Source organism: Haemaphysalis longicornis, unplaced genomic scaffold, assembly GCF_048455015.1.
Source record: "Haemaphysalis longicornis isolate Haplotype H1 unplaced genomic scaffold, Haemaphysalis longicornis Haplotype H1 scaffold_1, whole genome shotgun sequence".
In the NCBI taxonomy this organism is placed as follows: Eukaryota; Metazoa; Arthropoda; class Arachnida; order Ixodida; family Ixodidae; genus Haemaphysalis; species Haemaphysalis longicornis.
Window position 1 is genome coordinate 33,252,425 of NW_027526203.1, and position 17,053 is coordinate 33,269,477.

At 47.2% G+C, this 17,053-nt stretch overlaps 1 long non-coding RNA gene across 1 annotated transcript in view; it reads left to right on the forward strand.

The window, feature by feature from the left end:
* The first annotated feature begins 3,164 nt into the window (after positions 1-3,164).
* The window catches only part of LOC144163575 (uncharacterized), a 30,686-nt gene continuing 16,797 nt past the window's right edge, over positions 3,165-17,053 (forward strand). The window contains exons 1-2 of the long non-coding RNA XR_013320950.1: positions 3,165-3,639; positions 13,149-13,299. This is a non-coding gene — a long non-coding RNA (uncharacterized LOC144163575). The remainder of the gene's footprint in view (positions 3,640-13,148; positions 13,300-17,053) is intronic.

The following is a 17,053-nucleotide window of genomic DNA, read 5'->3' on the forward strand; positions in this document are numbered from 1 at the left end:
GAGGGATCCCCTTCTCGCCCCCTCAGTGATCCGTGTAGAACGGAGCGAGCCACAGCACAGCAAACCACGGAGGAAGAGCCAACGGAGCCGAAGAGCCGGGTCAATGCTCTGTGCGCCTGCTATTGCCGGCGCGAGTAAGCAACTCCACTGCCGGGCTAGTTGGGGCTAATTTTCCAAATTCCTCCAGCGCCCCCTGTCGTGGGAGCAGACAATTCGAGTCAGGAGAACTGAACGCAATTTTCACCCGTTCTTCGGCTCTTCCGGCTCTTCCGCTCAGTTACTGAGCCGAAGAGCCGAAGATCCGGGTCAAATGAGCCGTCCCTCAGCGCCATCTATAATCGGTGCGAGCAAGCAACTATACTGCCGGGCCAGCTGGGGCTAATTTTCCAAATTCCTCCAGCGCGCCCCCTGTCGTGGGAGCAGACAATTCGAGTCATGATAGCCGGATGCAGTTTTGACCCGTCCTTCGGCTCTTCCGCTTAGTTACTGAGCCGATGAGCCGAGGAACGGCTCAAAAGACCCGGCTCTTCGGGGCGAGTTTCGCGCCATCTATTATCGGCGCAAGAAAGCAACTGCCGTGTCTGGCCGGGGCAGTTGCTCGGTGGGTCTAATTTTCCAAATTCTTTCAGCGCCTCCTGTCGTGTTGAGCAGACAGTCCGAGACTCCGAGTACGGAGAGCCGGTTCTTTTGAGCCGTTCTTCAATTCTTCTGACCCGGTCCTTTTGAGAGCCGCTCTTTGCGAAATGGATCTTCTGAGGCGAGACCGCGGTGGCGGCGGTGATTGACAGATCGTGAGGCCGCAATGGCAGCAGTGAACGAACTGCGCCTGTATTTTCAAAGTAATAGGAAAATAAACTCCTGTGACCATATTATTCACCGCAGTTACATTTGTGCGTTCAGCTGTTGTCCGAGTCAGGAACGAACCGGATCTTCTGAGCTGCTCAGTTCTGCGGCGATTCTCGGCTCCCGGCGGTTCTTTGGCAGAGCGGCTCTCGTAAGAACCGCCGCTCAGCGACTGCGCTCGCTCGATCAGAAAATCGTGCTGAGCATGGCTCTGGACGAGTCATGTCGGCACGTTTCGGTAGATTTATTAGAGGCGTATCGGCCGACCATGGAAGAAAGAAAAGGTTGCGGCCGACCCAGCTCGGTGTTGTGCGCAACTTGCGCGTCATCTATTATCGCTTACAAAAAGCCGACTCGTTTCGTTTCGAATAGACTGAACAAAGTGTTGTTCACAAGCCGCAATAATTAAATTATTTTCTTGCATTGTATTTTCCTGAACCACTTCTTCTGGCGTCACAGCTCACTAGTAGAGATCATATTTGCGAGGTAATAAAGTTGACAAAAAGTGCATTTTTTCTTTATTATATCGACCGAGAGTGATCCTGAAATACCACTCACACATAAATTCTTTTGTAATGATGGTGAGGCCAATTCTTTTCAGTACCAATACACGGGGTGTTGTTACAAAATAAATGTCTCAATAACAATTAAGCAATAATCTAACCTAACCTAACCTAACCTAACCTAACCTAACCTAACCTAACCTAACCTAAATGAACCGCTGAACCGTTCAAATGAACCGGTTCACTCCAGTGAACTGAGCCGTTCTGAGCCGCTCACTGAAGTGAGCCGTTTTGCCCATCTCTACAAAGAAGTTCGGTAAGTTCTTTTTTGCTGGACCGGTGACCTTTCCTAGCGCGACTAAGGTTCAATTTCTCGTTTCCGCGTCAGTCTCACGCTGTGGTTTGTGCAAGCTAAAGGCAATTTACTGACGCTGGCGCTGCTCGATATTTCTAGCGTTACTGACGGACAGGTGGTGGACGCAGCGGAGTGCCTTAGGAAGCTTGAACCGATGACAGCGTGAGGAATCGAGGTGTTTTGTACCGTATGCGGTTTTTATCGCATTAAGTCTGTTTCTATATGCGGCCGTGCGGTTTCACCGCACTTTTGTTTTATTTCGATAGCTGTGCCACTTTGAACCACGACCGGCTTTATAAAGCCGGTCGTGCTTTGAACAAAGCAAAATACAATGGGCGACTGCTCAACTTATCGGACGTAAAACTTACCTTGAGAAAAAAAGAAACCGGATTTGAAAATCTTAACTTGGCGATAAAATTGTTTTGATATTTTTTCATCGTCTTGTTAATGGCTGAAAACCTTTCCTGACCCTTTTTCGTGTTCTCGTTCTTTGGAAACTAGTGGGTATTTGTTTTCTTCAAACAGTTTATAGTTCAGGAGCTCCTAGGCGGAGTATATTTCACATTGCTGTAAACGCTGTCTACGCTTACATATCATTGGTTTTAAGCACGTACCTTTCATCAATTCTGTGGTTAGGTCTTTTAACATAACTGTCTTTATAATAAAACCATTCAGTGGGTGTGCTTACTTCTCAGAATGTGTAGTGTACTGTGAGCTTTTAAAGGGACCCAGAAAAGCCTTCTGTAAAAGTTACAAAAGGCCTGTATTGTCGCGTAGCACCAATATAGTGATGCAATGCCGTTGGAATTATTGATCTACATTCAGTATTAGCTGTGCCAGAAGCAATTAAATGTTACCTCTCCCCACTTGCCGATCGACTCCTCCTCCCTCTCTGCTTCCTTCAAAGCAGCTGCGCTATATAGCTACATTCCTGCGCCTAGGTACAGGTGCCGTCAGATGGAGCACGGGAGCTGTGGCCGAACCGCATAGGAGCGCCGTGTAGCTACAACAGCGGTAAACGAAAGGAGCAGAACACGCATGCGTGCCTGCCGACGGGGATAGCCCATCTATACTTCTCAACCCACTCTTAACTTAACGCCGCTTCGAGTATTATTCGCAGCATACTGCGATGGCGCTGATAGCACAGGCGGTATCTGTCAGCGCGCTCACACGCTTTCAGCGAACGCGAGCTGCTGGAGAAGCGTCGCAGGGATCTTAAGTGACAATTTTTGTTTTCTGATATTTTTAAGTGGGTCATCGTTGAGACCAGTATACTGCGAACAACGCTCAAAACCGAGTTAAAAGAATTCGTGGGTTCAGAAGTATTGATGGGCTATCGATGTCGGCAGGCGCGCATGCATGTTCTGCTCCTTTCGTTTACCGTCGGCGCAGCTGCACGGCGCTCCTATGCGGTTCGGCCGCAGCTCCTGTGCTCCAGTTACTGTTGACGGCACCTGTACGCGTCAATCGCTGCGGACCCGCCTTTGCCGCCTTTGCCTCGGGATCGCGCAGGAAGGAGGAAGAGCAGCCGGAAGACAATGGCAGTGACGCCGCCGGCGGCCGACCTCGCCGGCCATGGAGGAATGTCGCCGGCGATTGGGCAAATCAGGGGGCGCCTTCGCCGTTGTGTCAGCCGGTGTCAGCCGCGGTCGGCTCGCTGCGGCGTCGCGCCCATCGGCTGAAAAAGGCGACCTTCAAAAATTGTTTACAAATTATCCGTACATCGTATGGGGCTCGCACTTGTCTCAAAAATCCCTCGTGGTGTGTTCTACCACCTGGATGCATTTGACTGCCACCTTCACAAAGCTTTTCGGGGTCCCTTTAACTTTGGCAGGTAATGACGTTCGTGCTTATGTAACTTTTCTTTGCAACCTTTTCATTCAAAAGTGGCTGGAGCTTCAGGACGCGGGCTGTCTGGCAAAGTGAAAAGCAATACAGGTACGTACAGCGTTTATGTGGCCGATATAGGAACCCAGAAATAGAACTGGACCTATAAGTATGCGTTTGAGTGCTGTAGGGCCTTTACAGCCCGAGTGCGGGCGAGTGCTGTAGGGCCTTTACCTAACTTGTGGGAGTTGTTTATTCTTGCATTACCACAGGAATAATAGTAGTAGGTAGCCCTTTCAGCAGTACGATGCTCTGCATGTTTAGGACATTTGAATTATGTTGAATGTAGCTTTTTATATGTGCAGAAAGCGAATTCTTGTTTTATATTTTTTTTGCACATGATGTAGTACCTGTGCAAAGCAAATTTTGTGTGTTAAAAGTCCTTCAACGTCTGCTTGTGGCTGGGCAGCTGTTATGTCATAATGCTAGTAATGTGAGTAAGCACAAGGTCTTGCAGGTGCAGTACCAGTGCCGCAAGAAGTAATTGGAATGCTGGAGCTGGGGCCAAACTCGGGTCTGTGTAGCTGCACCACCAGTAACTGACAGGAGCATATCATATATGCATGCATATCGGCCACAATAACCCCTCTATACCTATGGACCCTTCTGTATTACCGTGGCACTGAATATTATGCATTGGATGTTGGATGCTGCGCCAGTGGAGTGATGGTGCTCTTAGCACACTTCTGGCAGGGTAGCCTGCATGCTTCCAGTGAATGCGAGCTAGTTAAGCCTAATCTCTTGTGGATACAGGAAGGCACTGTTCTTTTGTGTGAATACAGACTCCTGACATCCTTTGGCGCTATCTATGCACTGAGTTCACATCGGTTCCTTGTCAGTGGTCAGTTAATCAGCCGGCTGTTTTGCAATGCCCCGCACAATGCCCCGCACGGGGCACCTTGAGTATTCATGGTGACGGTGAGCAGCAACACCGCGGACCCTGAGCTCCCAAACATAAACCGTGTCCAACCGTGGCGAGGTGTTTAAAAGTGAAGGGTAGAAGCCGTAAACGGTGGCCGTCGGAACCTTGGTCAAGCTCCGGCCGATGGGCTCCCTGCCTGTCTACCAGACAGGGAGCTCCGGGACCTCTTTGACTACCAGGGTAAGGTCAAAGGAGAAAGTACCCCCGTCTCCCTGCTTTTCGATGTATCATATGGCATTTTCCAACCCCCCCCCCCCCCCCCCAAACGTGATCGGTCCCTGAAAAGGGGCCGCACCGAAGTATCCTTTCCCCCATTGCCGTCGTTAACATTTCCTGAACCGGATCGTTTTTCTCGATTTCTTGTCATGGAATCCCTCAATCCAACCCAACCTCTTGCATCTCAGTCAATCTTCTTGATTGCAAAATATCTTGAAGCCATAATAGGAAAATCATATCAGGCCAAAACACAAAGAACTGGTGAACTCCTCATTGAGGTAAATGACAAGCAGCAGTCCACAAAGCTTCTAGCTCAGACTAAACTGGCTGATCTAGACATCAGGGTCACACCCCATCGGAGCCTCAACAGCTCGCAGGGTGTGATATCCGAGACAGACCTCCTGAACGAAACGGATGCGGATCTCCTTGCCGGCTTGAAGGATCAGGGCGTCACTGCCGTGAGACGCATCACTATCCGCAGAGACAAGGAGATTCTCACCAAGCACATTATCCTGACTTTTGACCGCGCAGTTCTCCCACAACATATATATGCCGGTTTTATCAGGTGCTCAATACGTCCGTACATCCCGAACCCGCGGCGCTGTTTTAAGTGCCAGCGGTTCGGGCACGGTACTAACTCTTGCCGTGGCCGAACGACGTGTGCAAAATGCGCGGCGCACGATCATCCTAGCGACAACTGCCCATCCGAAACCCTCGCTTGTGTAAACTGCGGGGGGCCGCATGCGGCATACTCCTGCAAGTGCGAAAAATTCCAACTAGAAAAAAAAACCTCCGTCGCATGCCCCCGCGCGAGGGACACGAGTAAATGCAGAGCATTGGGGGTGGTCACGTGGCGTAGGTTGTGGTAGTTGGCGGTGGTAGTTGTAGTTGTTGTTGTCGTAGGGGTTGGGTAGTTGGGTTGCGAGGCGAGAGAGAGAGAGACGAGAGACGTAAGTACGTAACGTGTTATTTATTGCCATCGTTTGCACCACACCCTGTCTGCGGGGCAATCGGTTGGATCTTTATTATTATTCTTTTCTTTAAGCAGAACAGAGCGCAGGAGTAGAATGGAGTGAGCCGCGCTTATATTCGTAGTGCGTGATGCCCGCTTTATATTCGTAGTGCGTGCAGTAGAGGGAGAGGAGGTAGCACCTGCTGCTGCAACGCCTCTTTCAGCGCCGGAGCACGCGCATGCGCGCCCGCACCTGTTGTTGAGAGCGAATAGGAGCGGGGGAGGGGCGCACGTGCTGGCTGGCTGCGGACGCCGATCGCCAACGGACGGGTTCGCCTCTTTCCCTCTGGGGAGGTACGCCGACGCAGCTCGCCGGGGGGGCGGAGCGGCGTCTGGTGTCCAGAGGGACCCAGTTCAGCGAGTCTGACCTGGTCCCGCCCCCCGCTGGGTTGCCTCACGCAGCCCAACCCGGCACCACGCCGCTTGCTGAGGCAGCAGCGGTTGTGGTGCAAACCACTTCTGTCGGGACCGGTGCCGCTCCCGCCTCCGCCTCCCCGTCCTCCAGTGCGTTGGAGGGTACCGAGGTGATGGACACCACGGGCCCCACATCGGCTCCCACCGCCACCGCACCGCCCGTGCCACCTCTGGCGCCCCCGATGGTGGCGGCTCAAATGAAGGGCTCCCGAAAGGGGGCCAAGTCTGGGGGGCCCGGTCCGTCGGGCACCCCTCGGACATCCGACGACGAGATGGATGTCGGGCCGTTCCTGCCTGCAACGCAGCGCAAGGAGCGGCCACCGACTTCCAAGCCTACAGAAAGGCCCAAAAAGCCCAATCCAAGAGTAACAGCCCCGGAAGACGACACATGAACACACACGAACACACACACTCCAGTCATTCTTAAATTTAAATAATGGGAACAGAAAACATCATCCAATGGAACTGCAGAGGCCCGCTTAAAAATCTTGACGATGTGTATGAGATTCTGCATGCCAGTCAGCCAAGTATCATGTGTCTCCAGGAACCCCACCTCAATTCTAAACAAACAAATTTGTTAAATAGGTACATGGTATTCAGAAAGGACAGGGTTGGCTGCACCCACTCTTCGGGAGGTGTGGCCATTATCTCCTGGAAATTATTAGCATCCCACACTCTCTCTTTAAACACTGTCCTCGAGGCTGTAGTGATCCGTACAATAATATTTAATAGGTTGATAACGGTATGCTCCATTTACATCTCACCTGATTTTGCACTTCTGAGCTCTGATTTCGAGGCACTGGTTGACCAGCTGCCCGAACCATACATACTAACAGGTGACCTTAATGCGCACAACTCTCTTTGGGGCTCTTCCAGAACGAATGCCCAAGGTCGCCTGATAGAGAAGTTTCTTACATCCTCCGGAGCATGCCTTTTCAACAAAAAACAGCCTACTTACCATAGGTTAGGACACAATACATACTCTCATCTTGACTTGGCTATTGGTTCCATAGTTCTCTTTCCATGTCTTGAGTGGGGTGCGGGCACAGACCCATATGGTAGTGACCATTTCCCCACTTCATTAACGTATATGTATAGGTATTGGCCCGAGCAGCCCATCTTCCCATAAAAGGTTTAATGAATCAAAAGCAAACTGGAGCACATTCACATAAATATCTCAACTACACCACACATCCATAAAACACCTACACGTGGAGGAAGCCGCCCAACTCATCATGGCGCACATCCTCGACGCCGCCGAAAAGTCCATTCCCCAGGCCTCCAGTGGGTCCCGCACCCCAAGGAGGCCCTGGTGGAACGAGGACTGCAGGCGGGCGCGAGAGGCCCAGAACAAGGCGTGGGGCGTCCTTCGCCGGTACCCCACGTCAGATAACCTCATTTCTTTTAAACGGGCAAAGGCTTTTGGGAAGCAAGCGCGTCGTGAGGCGAAAAGGGAGAGTTGGCGCAACTTCCTCACTTCCATCAACTCATACACTGACACACACAAAGTCTGGACACGAATACGAAGACTAAAAGGACAACAGACACACAGCCTGCCCCTGGTTAGTACAACAGGGGACACACTGGAAGACCAGCTAACACACTTGCACAACACTTCGAACATGTGTCCAGTTCAGCACACTACACAAACACTTTCATGAAACACAAAACATCTGTATAAAAGAAGTCCCTGCGTGATAACAACAAGTCGCACACTTCTTACAATTCTCCTTTTTCAATTCATGAGCTGAAGGTTGCTCTGAGCACATGTAAGCCTTCAGCTCCAGGTGCAGACAAAATCACATACACCATGATACAACACCTACACCCAGACACTCTTGAAACACTCCTACATCTATTCAACAATATATGGCTTTCGGGGCACATTCCTCGCTCTTGGAGGGAGGCCATAGTAGTGGCTTTCCTGAAGGAAGGAAAGGACCCTTCCTCTCCTGCTAGCTATCGGCCCATCGCCCTCACAAGCTGCCTGTGCGGGCTCCTCGAGAAGATGATAAACAGGAGACTCTTGTACTTTCTGAAGTACAATGGTCTTCTCGAGTGCTGCCAGGCAGGCTTCAGGGCGGGGCGGTCCACCAATGACCAACTCGTCGCGCTCGAGTCCTATATAAAGGATGCTTTCCTCCACAAACAATATTGTATGACGGTATTCTTTGATCTGGAAAAAGCATACGATACCGCGTGGCGGTATGGCATCCTAAGCGACCTCAAGTCCTTCGGCATGTCACGTAACATGATGAACACACTTGCCAGCTACTTGTCTCAAAGAACCTTTCGTGTGCGAGTTGGAACTGCACTCTCTAGGGTTCATGGGCAGGAAAATGGAGTGCCACAAGGTGGAGTTTTAAGTTGCACCCTTTTTATTGTGAAAATGAATTCGCTTAGGAAGGCATTGCCACTGTCGATTTCCTGCTCAATTTATGTAGAGGACGTACAATTATCCTTTAAGTCTTGTAACCTGTCTGTCTGTGAGTGTCAAGTCCAGCTTGGTGTTAACAAGGTAGCTGGTTGGGCAGATAGCAACGGTTTTAAATTTAATCCAGGGAAGTGCACTTGTGTTTTGTTTTCCAAGAGGCGTGGCATCCGGCCGGATCCAGACATTCATCTCAATGGTGTCTCGATTCCTCTCGAAAAGGAACACAAGTTTTTAGGTATAATCTTTGACGAAAACTCACATTCATCCCACACATAAAACAACTAAAACATAAATGCTTAAAAACAAGGAATATCCTGAAGGTTCTGTCGCACATTTCTTTTGGTGCTGACAAACAACTTCTTTTACGTGTTTTTACCAGCTTGATAGGTTCACGATTGGACTATGGTAGCGTTGTCTATGGGTCAGCCACTAAAACATCCTTCAGAATGCTGGACCCTGTGCTTCATCTAGGGCTCCGCTTGTCGCGTGGTGCCTTTTGGACTAGTCCAGTCGAAAGTCTGTATGTAGAGTGCAACAAATGGAGCCTAGAACGTCAGCGAGCTTACACAGACCTGCTTTATGCTTTTAAAATTTCGTCAATCCTCACCATCATTTTACATCAGTTTTTTATGATACATTCATATCTCAACTTCTTACTAATCGTCCATCAGTCTCTGCTCCATTCGCTTTCAGAGTAAGAGAAGAAGCGTCACAACTTGATGTCATGTTCTCAGACACCATCAAAACCTCTGCTACTGAACTTCTGGTACCGTGGCAGCTTCGCCCAATATCATGTGATGTATCTTTTACAAGTGTCGAGAAAAACAGAGTGCCTAGAAGCACGATCGTGCAACATTTCTTGTTCCTGCAGCACAAATACAAGTGTGCTGAATTTTACACGGATGCTTCAAAAACTGCCACAACTGTTTCTTGTGCTGCGCATGGTGGCACCTTTAGTGTCTGTAGAACTATGAATAGAGATACAAGTATCTTTACGGCAGAGGCCTATGGCATACTTCTTGTAGTTCAACATATTGTTCTAAGTCAAATTCCGAAATTTGTAATTTATACTGATTCCTTAAGTGTTGTGCGTACATTATCCTCACAGAAGTCTAAAAACCATGTGGTCAATGCTCTCATTAGTACTATTATGTCTGTGTATGCGTTGAACCTTGAAGTGACCGTGTGCTGGGTGCCAGGGCACTCTGGAATTCTAGGTAATGAGACCACAGACCGAATGGCGGCCGCTGCTTCCCTTACAACTACAGTTGACATAACAACAATACCCTACACCGACCTCAAATCACACATCAGACAACACCTTCGCATAACATGGCAAGCACACTGGAATCAACAGACTGACAACAAACTACACGTTATAAAGACACTCTTGGGAGCATACACCACTGATACTCACAACAGACACAATGAAGTTACCCTGGCTCGATTATGGATAGGCCACACGCATGCAACACACTCCCACCTGCTCACGGGATCTCCAAGACCCATGTGCAGCGGGTGTGGAGAGGGCCTATCCGTAATCCACGTACTCGTTCAATGCAAGGCACTTGACACAACACGACGCAAACACTTTCCGCAACTATACAGACGACACATCCCGCTTAACCCATCGTACTTTTTAGGAGACGAGCCCATGTTTTCCATCAAGCGTGTTTTTAAGTTTCTCACTGATGTCAAGTTTTTACATCTCATCTCTTACCATGCATCATGACAACCTGGCCCTTTACACCAGTCGTCTTCATTACCGTGTGTTTTACTTTGTTTTTTTTTTACTGAAATGGTTTACTTTTACATTCATGTCACCTAAATTAACCAACCATACTTTGGCGCTCTTTGCCCTCAGTCGGCCTTGCGCCACAAAAATCCAAACATCGTCATCATCAAAATAAAAACAATGGGAAGGTTATGCTGAGTGTGTGTGCAAGGTCCCAAAGTTATTTGTGAAGTTGAGTTGTGAGTTGATCTCTCGATTGAATTTTTTCCTTTTTTTTGCATTCAAGCTCACCCACCCCTTTCTCTGAAATAAGATCATGTCTATGCTACTGAGCGGCACTGTTTGTGGCACCTGAAGTGAGGCATCTTTATGCTTCACTTCTTTATGTCGACTGCATACTGTGACTGCTCAAAATGCTGTAAGCAGTGCTTACATTATGCGCACAGCCTCAGTTGTTGTGGCATGAGCATATGAATGAGTTCAAATTCATTTTAGCCAAATAGATTTTTTTCGAAGGAAAACGAACCGTTATGCTTTTTTTGCCATCTTTTTTTTTATTGTTGCTCATTTAATTATTAAAAATATTCTTTTCATCTATATAAAATGTCTTTAGTGCCTTTAAACGTGTGCAGACAAAGTTTACATGTTGGGTTCTGTTTTTAAATGAGGCATAGCCACATGCTACTCAAGATCACCTCGAATCATAAGAATTGACGATTTCATTCTTTTGGGCCAGTGAAGTGGCCGCACATGTTTATGGGGTGGTAGTTCTGGCAAGGCATCAACCGCCTGGTCATCATATTGAACATATATTTGGGTAGATAGTGTGTGAAGGATGTGAAAAAAAAACTAATGGTACCAAAACAATGTAAATTAAGTGCAGTAAAAAGTTTGGTTCTTTGCACTATAGGGTAATGTTAGTACCTAAGCAGTATTTACTGCATTCGCAAGCTTGAGACACTGGCAGCATAATGCACCCTCAGCTAGGCTCAGTGGCTAAGGTGTGGTGCTGAGCTCATATATGCAGGTTTGATCTTGGCTGCGGTGGCGGCTTTTCTGATGGAGGCGAAAAGCGAAAACACCCTTGTCTCGAGATTCAGCATAAGTTAAAGTTTCCCAGGTGCTCAAAATTAATCTTGAGCCCTCCACTACTGTGCGCCTCATAGCCCATGTGCAGCTTCAGCGTGTTAAACCGTGCAATCAATCAATCCGACGGCGTAACGTAATCACGTGATTTTTATCAGAGCCTTTTGGTGGGATGAGGGGGCAAACGTTGCTCATAGCCCTGGCAAATAAAATGCATCAATAGTACGGATGGGTAGGTTTACCTGAAGTAGACCATGCTGGCTTGTGTTCCTGCATGGTCTACTTTAGGTAGATATTGGGGCAGCAAGGCAGTGCTCCCTAGTGATTTGGCCACAACCCCCCTGTGTACCAATTACTTTGTGTGTGCTTAAACTGTGCAGTATTTAGTGTCCACTTATTTTGTGGCCAGCATGTGAAGCAGGGGTACCTGAACCAGTCCATCATCATTTTTTGATACCTCCAAAGCTTTTCTCTCATTGATGATCCGGCACAAATAAGATTTTGTTTCGTTGTTGCTTATAGTCTTGCTCTTCTTATCGAGATCAGTTAAAAAAAGCACAAGAACATAGTGTATGCTTATTTTGAATTTTGCCCTTCCAATAATAATGCCAAAGACAACCACATACCGTGTTTACTGAATTGTAATGCGACCACAATTGTAGCGTGAGGCTGACTTCATCACACCTAGAAAGAAAAATTAAAACCACAAAAGTAACTCATAGAAACTTTCTGTCGAGGCAAAAAAAAAGCCGCCAAAGTACTCACGGGAGGCCAGGGGAATTATGGAAAAGCACATTTATTTTTCAAACACTTGGGCTAGGCGCCCACCTTTGACACTTATAACTTCGCAGGAAGCCCACCTGTCAAGCGATATCGCTTGTTTTGAGCTGTATAAGTTCAACACTGATCGCCAAAAGGCGGTTGCACTGTTTGGTGACCCTTTTGTAATTTGACGTGGCAGCTGTAGCAAGGCCCTCGGAAACTTTTTGCAGGGTTCGCATGTAAAAAGGTGTTCCCGCAGTAGCTGCCATCCACAGACGGTCGATGTTGACTCTTCGGGGAGCTGCCGAATTGCCTAGTTCTTGAGCCATTAAAATAGCATGGGTCATACTGAGTGCAACACGTGGCCGTAACAAGGGGAGCTGAAGAGGTGTTAAAAAACTTGAGGGCAAAGAAAGTTACCTATGCCTCAAAACAAAAGTACGGCGCAAAAACAAAGGAAAAACGGTGCGCACGCTGTCAACCACCACAAAAAAAAGCAAGGAAATGGAAAAAGTCGATCTTAGCTTGTACTGAACCCGAACAGCTCTGGCACATCTTGCTGACATAAATTGGGAAATGGTCAAAACTGTAGCCATTGATGACAATTGGGTGCATCCTTGCAATTTTTAGGCAACTTGGGTTGCGCTATTCGATTGTAAGCGAGGGTTGACTTCAGGTTGCAAAAAGAAAACGTGTTATGATCGACTAAATACTGTAACATACGTATTTGTATTTAACTATTTAAATTCAATTTAAGAAACGTATGATATTTGTTCACCTCCTCTATTGTTTTGATTGTTCAGCATGCTTGAGCATGACAGCATCATGTGACGTTTTCAAACTGCCTAGAAATGAATGAACTCATGTTGCTCATGGAAATTTCTGAAGCAGTGATTGAAATTTTGAAAAACTAGGGAAATTTTGACGCATCAGTTTGGTAGACGCCCTGACTATAACCGCAATTTTCCAACCCTCTCAGGGTGGCGCCATTTTCCGGGTATTGGTGTGGAGCCGTGCAGGCATTTCCCAGGGGACAGCGGGAGCAGCCACGGCCCCAGCCACTAGCCACCAGCCGCATTGGACTGCGTATCGTGTGGCTGATTTGGACGCCTCATCTGATTTGAAAATTGGTAAGTTCATTGTTCAACAGTTTGCAACCCACAGTTTAACAGTGGAGTAGAAAGTGGGTAAAAGGCGAGTGAAAGCTAGTTGCATGCGAGGATTGCGTATGCTGTACACAGGCTGCAAATGGACCATGCTGTGTGTGGTTCTCACCGAAATCGCGGTTTGTGGAGCTATATTTCCCTGTGCCAGGCTTTTTGCAGTCAATTGCTGCACCCGACTCCTGTACCCTACGAATTAGCTGTGCGCTCACCTTCCCCGCAGAGCTGAGCTGTAGCACTAGAAAAGGGTTGATTTTTGTTTGTTTCTCGTCTATAAAATGAACAGAGCTAACCTGTAGGGAACAGAAATTAGCGATAGATAATGGGATGGGAATCAATAACTGGGCTCTAAAAACAGCGTACGACAGCGCGTATTGTTGCCAAGTGCTACATTCTAATATGTTCAATTGGGCGTGATGATCTATTGGCGGAAGCACTCAGGGACCCCCAAGATCTTAGTTATGGTTTTTAATGCATAACGATCTTGTGTTTGTTATTCTTTTGTGTACTCAACAACTGTGCAGTGACACTCACACAAGTAGCCTTTGCACATTGTTAACTTCACCCAAGGCATGCCGACCTGCATGCTGGGGAAAAAAATGCCTGAAAAATGTGGGTACAGCGGTTATATTTAAGAGGACTGGCATGACAAAATATACCACCCAGAGACCATGAATCTGAAAAGACAGCATGCGACACGGTGCATTTGCAGCCTGTGCACAGCATGGGCAAACCCGCCGTGCAGTTAGTTCTCGCTCACCATGAGTGCACTCTCTAGCGCGGTTAAGCTGTGGGATGCTGACTCGTTGAATAAAATTGTACTTGCCAAAACCTTGGTGCGGAGACAAATCGTCTGGAATGCAATTGAGTAAGCACTGTTTGTTGGTAATGGCACTATCTAACCTCATTGGTGCTTTATTTTTAGAAAGTTCATAGCATTATCGAAAACCGTGAAAGATGCAGCTTGCACCAGTTCACGATGTGTGCTCTCAAATTGAGTCTGTGCTTAAAAACTTCCTTACTGGGGGCAGCTGGATGAAACATAAATTATAATCATACAAAGAACTAAATATTGCCAATGTTAATTCGACAGCAATTCGTGTTTATTGTCTTTTAAGCAGCATTTATTTATGCTTCCTCAGAAACTTCATTGCAGCAACCAAGCACAAGTTCAGAAGTTCTTGTACTGTGTAGGCAAGGCTTGCTCAGTTTTTTTAGTATCCTTTCCTGTGCAAGTTTGTAACCTCTATTGTTGGCTAGAAGCTTACTATGATAATAACCGTTGGATAGAACAAGCTGACAATGTTCCTGTCAGTGCTGCGGCACTAGCCCGAGAGGCAGTGGCTTTTTTGCCATTTACTATGCCAATGTGGAAAAAGCCATGTGTGCATTTCTCCTGGCAGGTCCCTGGTGTCAGGGGGGTGCTTGAAGTAATGAATCAGTGCTGAGGTAGATCAAGTTAAGCAATTATCACAATACAGACCTCGATCAAGAGCTTCTAAGAAGTCGAGGTAGGTATCGGTTTGTAAAGGTGATAGTAGGAAATTGTAGGGCATTTTCTTGCACGAAAGGAAAAAAGTTGATTTTCAGATGTTATGACATTTCTCAGAAGATCTTGCTCTAGGAGCTTGTAGGCATTTTGCTTGCAAACGGTGGTGCGTGCATGCTTCCCAGCTTTGGGGTAGTGCATGGGCCGCTGCTATCTCCTGTGAGCACCGCAGCAGACGTGAATATTGCCAACTGGTTCTTTTTTTTTTTTTTTTTTTCCCCATTGCAAACACAGTACACTGCTAGCCTTTAAATGTAGGTTGCAAACCTTCCTTAGAAAGCTAATATAAAAAAAGAAACATTTGAGCAAGCCATGTTTCTGCAGTACAAATAAACCGCTGTTTTGAAAGCAGTAAAGATGATGCTTAGTGAAACACTGCAGCGAATAGTTTGTTCTTCGCAAAACAGTATTTCTGGCAGAGAAGTTCTGAATGCAGCGTGGCTGTAATTTTAGAGCAGTCATAGTTATTAAGTGAAAGAAGCTGTGGCTTTCTACAGTGCTGTGAACCTTTTTAAAATAAGTCGTCAGTGAGCTTGGAAAGTGCTGTATTGCTAATCAATCAGTAGGCAAATGCATTCACACAATTTTTTTGGCAGAAAATAGTTTTTATACTTTTAGTCGCAAGACAACCGCTGGTGGCTTTAGTGAGCAACTACTGATGACCTCTGCCCCCCCCCCTTCCCTTAGACACACATACACACCTTTTTTGGCATCTTTGTCAACTACGACTGCGCGCTGCAATTTCTGTGGCTGCAAAGCTCGTGCGAGCGTACTGAGTTTGTTCCCTGCCATGTCCGTGGCCTCAACAATATTGGGGCAGCAAAGTATTACAATCTAGGCAACTGACCATTCATAGCCGTTGTGCATAAAAAATGGTCCTGTTTGTTTCTTATAGCGTGTGCTTTCTTTTTTCTTTCTTTCTTTTTTTTTTTTTTTTGAGGTTCAGCATTGTGAGGACACCTATGCGCAGAATTTTGCGGCGTGTGCTTATTGCAATACCCTTACTTCATTACACAACACTAAAGAGGAAATGCGGTAATATGCCGTAATTGAAACAACTCAAATAAAGCCAACGGTAGGTAGGCTGTAACAAAGTGCAATAATATAAGTATGTGGTCCAGGTTTTGTATTTTCATGGTAGAAGCATTCCTTTCCCGTCATTCGCACAAACCTTTTTACTCAGTGGCTGCTATGAGGCTTTTTGATCTTAGTGATTATTCGAATAAATGCTAATGTACTGCAGCACGGTTGAGATGCACTGCTTTAATTTGATAAAATTACAGGTGGCGAAATGTCGTATGATGCTTAATAATGACAGAACTGTATCAATAAGTGTTCTCAAAATACACATTTCATGGGCTTTGTTTTTCCACCTGAGAGAGTGAAATAGTACTCATGCATATTTAAATACACACTTCAGGTTGTTATGTAATTAGTAAAACTCGCCTGCTAGTTTCCCACAGTTGACTGAGACACTTATATCCTAGTTACACGGGCAAAGTTACCCCGCTAACCAAGGTAAACGCAAACTGAGCTTGGCCACCTAAGTTCGGGTACTCTAACTGCAGTTGCCGCTGCCGCAGTGTTCAAAAATCCCACAAGTCAGTTTGGACGCAAGTGGTGGCGCATCAGCGGAGGGGAAAGAAATCACCTGGCGTTCGCAGGAGACGAAAGCCTCAAATAGCGGGAGCCCCAAAGCTGCCCCCAAGAGGAGCTCGCGCTCTTTGTGTCGCTCTTGAAGTCGGCACAACCACCCGTGAGCAGCAGCTCGTTTCGCGGTCCACCCGATCAACTATGAGAAAAGCCTAAATTTGTAAATTCCGCTCGTTTGCGAAAAAAAAAATAGACAAAGCAGGCAATCGTGAAGCGTTTTCAGATCCGCGCGCACGTCCGCCGTGCCTGCAAACACATCGGCCCGTCTGTCCGCACAGCACTGAAAGCGGCTCGAACCGGCCCACACCTGGCAGCAACAGCTTGTCGCTGCTCTTCGAAATCAATCTGATCACGGGAAAGAACTTCCACATGCGAGAAAGTGGATGTTAGTGTGGTTAAAAATTGTGCTATGGATTGTAATTCGCAGCTGTAGATATAGCGCCTGTCAAATATCCACCGCGATCCTAAGTTCCCAACACTGAACCAACCCGAGAACAAGCCGGTCGCAAGCTGCTGGGG